At 46.0% G+C, this 6,667-nt stretch overlaps 1 protein-coding gene across 4 annotated transcripts in view; it reads right to left on the reverse strand.

Annotated features, from left to right (window-relative positions):
* Positions 1-6,667, reverse strand: part of TBL1X (transducin beta like 1 X-linked) — a 208,543-nt gene that overhangs the window by 189,891 nt on the left and 11,985 nt on the right. The window lies entirely within an intron of this gene.

Genomic DNA, 6,667 nt, shown 5'->3' on the forward strand with positions numbered 1-6,667 from the left:
GCTTTTTACAAAAAAAAGACGACTTTGCAATCACTTAAAGCTGCTCTCCGGGAGCCTGGGTGGCTCAGTTGGTTAAGCGACTGCCTTCGGCTCAGGTCATGATCCTGGAGTCCCGGGATCGAGTCCCGCATTGGGCTCCCTGCTCGGCAGGGAGTCTGCTTCTCCCTCTGACCCTCCTCCCTCTCATGCTCTCTGTCTCTCATTCTCTCTCTCTCAAATAAATAAATAAAATCTTAAAAAAAAAAAGCTGCTCTCCAAAATAAAGGAAGTACCTTCCCCCCTCCCCCACCAAAAAAAATTTTTTTAATGTAACACATGCCTTGGCTATGGTAATAAACATCTACTGATAACATCTAACTACTCCAAATTAGTGAATTCAGATTAGACTCCTGAATAGGAAATTAAAAATAAAACATATACTGAAAATAAAAGAGGGTTATTGGTTTGGGGCTGGTGGTTTTAGGTGAGAAGGGGTGGGATGCAGAGGGGATGGATTTGGTTGCCCTGGGAGAGGAAAGGCAGGTGAACAGCGACGCTTCGCCCCAAGGACCCAGGGGACACAGCAGCAGCAGGGGGCCCTGGGCACAGCGCCTAGGTCCGAGCCAGCCCCTGTGGCTGGGTGCTGACCACAATGCTAGGCCATCTCCTCAGAAGGTAAGAAGGCATCAGTCAGCTCCCCAAAGAGTCCAATAAGGGCAGACCCCTGTGGACGGGGCTGTCACAGCTGGTGTTGGGGTGATATGAGCACCCTGACCCAGCAACCCTGAGTTTTTCTTCCCTTGGACATAAGGAAGTAAAACCCAGAAGCCAAGAGGAAAACACAGATACCAACAACCACACAAAAATGGGAAGCCTGGTGATTAAAACCACAAGCGACATTATAAGACAAGGAACAGTCTAGAGAGAAATATCTGGAACAAACAACAATGCAGTAACAACCAAAGTCTATGAAGACTCAACATGTGCGTGGTCTAAGACCGGCAGCTGGGAACCTGCTAGAAATGCAGTCTTGGGCCCCACCCTCCATGTACTGAATCACAAAGTCTGGGGATAAGGCCTGGCAATCCCCGTTTTCACAAGCTCTCCAGGGCATTCCGCCACATGGTCAAGTTTGAGAATCCCTTGCATGGCGACAAAAACATTTACAGCAGCATTATTCTTAAGGGCCAAAAAAATGTCAAACCCCCCCACCCAAATGTCCAACAACTGGCGAAGAGACAGACAAAACAGTGGTACACCCACATCCCAAAGAATCCCACCTGGCTACAAAAAGGAATGAATTCATGATACGGGCCACAACATGGATGAACCCCCAGATCATTATGCTGAGTGGAAAAAGGCAAAATCACAAGCGCATACCGTGTGATTTCACGGATAGAAAATTCTAGAAAATGCAAACTACCCGATCCAGTAACAGAAAGCTGATCAACGCGCGATGTGGATGGAGGGAGGGTTGGAGGGAGCGCCCAGAAAGGCACTAGGAAATGTGAAAGCGATGTATTTGCTTCGATACGTGTAAGTAGATAGATGGATAGATTACCTACATACGCTTGTGAAACCAGCACCACAATCAAGATGAGAAACCCGATTAAAGGCACAACTTCTATATGCCTAGTTTACTGTACTTCATACTTTAATACAGCTGTAAAAAGAAAGAGAGCAGAGGAGCGAAGTATGATACGGTGCCACTTGGATAAAACCACGGGACTGCATTTCTGTACATGGGCAGCCGAACATGCTAGAGGCAGATCTATCCTGCCGCACTTGACACACTGTTCATGTTGATTATTCCGGGAGAAGAGGAGGAAGAAGATACAACTCCACATTGCTTGAAATCATGGAAGCTGGCCTATCATCATCCTGTGTTCCCTCGGGGGAAAAAGCCTGAGCTTAGAACGGGCAAAAGAAACAAAAGACTCAGAAAGGGGAGGTTAGGAGATCTTACACCTTGGAAGGTGCGGAGGACGGCGGGTTGGGGGCGGGTGGGAGCAAGAGGCCCCGCAGGGCAGAAACCAGAGCTGGACCCGAGGGGCAGCTGTTGCAGTGAGGTGCGAGACAGAGGACGGAGGTGTGCAGGATGGAGTCGCAGGCAGGGGCCCCGTACTTCTCAGGGCACTCTCAGGGGACGCCGAGGCAGACGGGCCTCCCAGGGAGATGGGCCTCCCAGGGAGATGGGCCTCCCTGGAAGGGGAGGGTGCCGGCACGGGGCGGGCCTCCCCCCTCACCAGTCCAGAAACACTTTCCATGACAAGGTGACGGCTGGAAGCAGCCCCATGCATTTAGATGGTCATAGTTTTCAGAGCCTTTATGCAGGGTCTCGATCTTTCTCCCTCTTTTTCCAGTTCTTAGGGAAACAGATAAAGATGGAAATGTGAGTCCCAGATCCAAGCCAAAGGGTGGCTCCAGATTTCTCTGTCTACGCTGCAATTTCGTTATCTGTAAATGAATACCTCTAAAGGCATTGAAAGTAATTCTCCCTCTCTACAGTTAACTCCAAAAATCTCGTTTATGCTTTACTTTAAAAAAATCCCCATTCGGGGCGCCTGGGTGGCTCAGTTGGTTAAGCGACTGCCTTCGGCTCCGGTCATGATCCCGGAGTCCCGGGATCGAGTCCCGCATCGGGCTCCCTGCTCAGCGGGGAGTCTGCTTCTCCCTCTGACCCTCCCCCATCTCATGCTCTCTCTCTCTCTCTCTCTCATTCTCTCTCTCAAATAAATAAATAAATAAAATCTTAAAAAAAAAGTGATCTTCCCCTTGTTGATTAAAAAAAAAAAAAAATCCCCATTCCCCTGGAGCGAGTGAAGACTGAAAAATGCCCGTATGTCTTTCATAAGCCTAGTGGTACCTATACTCCTTCAACGTCAGCAAGTCTTTATTGAAGACCTAAGCACCGCATTTTAAACCCCCCCCATATTAAAGTTACGAAGGCAAGGTGTCTTGGCCTCCACACTCCTGAGCTCTTGGGCTGGGGAACTGTTACTGGTACAGGGGGACATCCTCCAGCATTGTCAGATGTGCGAGGCACCGCTGGCCTCTACCCACCAGGTGCTGAGGTACCCCTTCCCCATTTGGAACCATCAGAAGGATCTCCAGACATCATCCGGCATCCCCTGGACACAAAACTGCCCCTCGTGGAGGAAGAGGGAGCTAAGGTATATCCCAGGCCAAGATCAAACTTCCCTCAAAGCCTCATAGTCGGGGCGCCTGGGTGGCTCAGTCTTTAAGCGTCTGCCTTTGGCTCAGGTCATGATCCCAGGGTCCTGGGATCGAGCCCCACATCGGGCTCCCTGCTCCGCGGGAAGCCTGCTTCTCCCTCTCCCACTCCCCCTGCTTGTGTTCCCTCTCTCGCTGTGTCTTTCTCTGTCAAATAAATAAATAAAATCTTTAAAAAAAAAAAAAGCCTCATAGTCAATGCCGTGGAACACACAAGAGGGTACTGCAAGAAGAAAGATGAGGTTTTGCTGTATGGTTGTGTGCTGGGTTCACCAAGGACTGAGCCCGTCACCGGAGAGGTAACCCCTTTCCCACAGTCCTCACCTGTCCCAGGGACCCTTTATGCAGGATCCCTCAACTCTTAACGTGACCGGTTTTGAGAAGCTCCTCCCGATTCTGAGCCAACTACTTCCCACATGGATCCACAAGGAGAGCCTGCAAAACTTCCATCACTACCCTGATTTTGCAGAAGAGGGAACGGAGGCATGCCTATTATTCTTGCCTTCTTCCCCTTCTCCCCACTTCTCCCTCTCCCGCTAAATCGGGCCCTCACCATCCACCACCCCGTAAGCTCAACCAAGCACAGAAGTACTTGTTCTGAGAAAAGGGAAATCTGTAGAGACAGAAAGGAGATTAATGGCTGCCCGCGGCTGGGAGGTAGGAGCCAGGATTGATGGCAAATGGACACGAATGACCGTATTGAGGAATGAAAATCGATTATGACGATGGCTGCGCAACTCCGTAAATTTACTAAAAATCATTGAGTCATACACTTAAAATGGGTGATTTTTATGGTATGTAATTTATACCGCAACAAAGTGGTTTCAGAAAATCAACTTGATATAAGTCAGATTTAGAGTTCTATATTAAATTAACCACCACCACAAGCGGGCATCCTCGGCAATCCAAAGGCAAAGCAAATATCTATGGCAAACCCAAACAAAACAAAGTAACACATAGCTTGCAGGGAGGGAATGACAATCCAACCTGAATCTACAATGTGTCCAACTCAATCCTGTGAACTGAATACGGCGGAACACTACCAACTGCCCAGCCCAGTGGCGTGCACGGAGAAATTCCACTCCACCAAACATTGGGGCCATCAGAAACCCACACCAAAATATACACTTGTTGTCCAAATATAGAGCATTCAATGGAAAAGCAAACAGGACAGGAAACAAAGGAGGCTGAGCATTTACTCTGAGATGGCCAATCGCACTCAAACTTCCCTGAAGGCAAATGTCAAGCGAAAAAAATGGGACCCCTAGCTTATCCCTGTATCATGCCAGGCACAGAACACAGAGGCCACTAAGAAAACCAAAATTCACAAAGGACGGCTTATTCTGTGCGCCATTTTAAATTTAAACATGAACCGGGAAATAAAAACATACAGCCTCATTTCAAGTAACTTTTCGGAAAACATGTCCAGGATAATTAAAAAAAAAAAAAATTACAAAATGAAACTAGAAACTATTACATGAATGTGCACTGCACCGCCTGAGATAAAAATGAAATATTTCCATGAGCTAATCTTATTCTATATTTAGTTTGAGTATATGAATGTAATTAACCAAGGTTATATAATTTTGCTAACATCAAATTTCCAATTACAAAGATTCACATACAATTATTTGAATTACAACTGATTTTTTTATTTTTGTGGAAAAATGAAGATAGCTAATTTTAATAACCCAATCTTCCTAAGGAAAAGGAACTGCTTTCTCTGATATAAATTATGTAAACGGTACTTCAACAAAGCTATAAACTGATTTGTTTTTATATTCTCTTTTCAAAGGCTAGCGGACTCAAACATTGAATGTTCTGATGGCTTCTGGCATTTGCCCTGTTCCCCTGCATTCCTGCGTCATACACCTATGTACGCCTCGCGTTCTCAGAAAATTATACACAGACCTCTGCACGTGACCAGTACCTGAGGGATGCATTCAGGAAACAGAATCAACTTTTGTGCAGGCTTCTAAGAACAGTCTCCTTTGAGGGCCATTTTCCGAGATACATCGCTCTGAAATACTATACCGGGTAATTTGGCAAGCAAATAATCAAATGAATAATTATTAGTGTTTCCCCCAAAAGCAAAGTAGAAGAGGATTCCGGTTCAGAGCTGAACTGATTCACCGGTGTCTGGCTGACCTAGCTGCAATATGAAGTCAAGACCTGGACAGAGCTCGAGGCGTCTGGCTAAAAAAGCAAAGGACTTGGTCTAACTTCTCTATCTTCTTGCAGGGGCAGGGGCAGGGGCAGGGGCAGATCAAGTACATTCCCAAAGACGCTCATTCTAACTCATCCACTACAGACACTTCCACGCATTTATCTCTAGAAAGGAGAGACAAAGCTTCATGACAGGAGAGTAAAAAAAAAAAAAAATTCCTCCTGTTTCTCCTCCTTACAGTAGGTGCCTTCCATTGCCATAAAGAGAAGCAATTTTTTTCAAGTAGGAGATAAATATTTCAGTTTACCAACAGACAAACGAATGTTTGTGATCCCGACGGGCTTTAATGACGTTTGGCACTAGGTATCCTGTGAGCACGGGGAAGCGAACAAGAATTGTTCACCTATCGGCCTTTGAATTCACTTGCAAATCTCTGGGCTTTGTTTTACATACAAAGTTACATTGCAAATTCAATATTCACAAAGGGAAAAACTGATGTGAACACCAAAAATGACACAGAAAAGCCCAAGCTAACCTATCAATCATTTCAAGTTAAACAGACTGCTGTGGAAATCCTGGAAAGACTCACGACTCACACGGAGTCTCACGAAAACCAAACCTTTAGACAAAAGACCTGACATTTGGGCAGGTGAGTCTTGATTCTCCACAGCCCACAATGTGGTCTGAATCATGAATTTCATTTTTATATTTATTTGCTCTCTGTAACACCAGTAATACAGCATCGACTAAGTTTTCTTTTTATTTATTTAGTTTTAAGTAGGTTCCCCACCCAGCGTGGACCCCAGCGCTGGGCTTAAACTTCACGACCCTGAGATCAAGACCTGTGCAGAGATCAAGAGTCAGACGCTTTAACAGACTTAGCCATCCAGGCACCCCAAATTTTCACTTTTAAAAACAAACAGGGCGCCTGTGTGGCTCAGTTGGTTAAGCGACTGCCTTCGGCTCAGGTCATGATCCTGGAGTCCCAGGATCGAGTCCCGCATCGGGCTCCCTGCTCAGCAAGGAGCCTGCTTCTCCCTCTGACCCTCCCCCCTCTCATGTACTCTCTCTCATTCTCGCTCTCTCAAATAAATAAATAAATCTTAAAAAAAAAAAAAAAAAGAACTGGCTGAGTCATGAAGATCTTTAAAAAAACAAACAAAACAAAACACCTCTACTGTGAAATATTGTTTTAAGTGTATTTTTTTTTTAAAGACTTTATTTATCTATGAGAAAGAGAGAGAGCACATGAGGGGGGAGGGTCAGAGGGAGAAGCAGACTCCCTGC

The sequence above is a fragment of the Leptonychotes weddellii genome, chromosome X (genome assembly GCF_054177405.1).
Source record: "Leptonychotes weddellii isolate Sample4059 chromosome X, ASM5417740v2, whole genome shotgun sequence".
In the NCBI taxonomy this organism is placed as follows: Eukaryota; Metazoa; Chordata; class Mammalia; order Carnivora; family Phocidae; genus Leptonychotes; species Leptonychotes weddellii.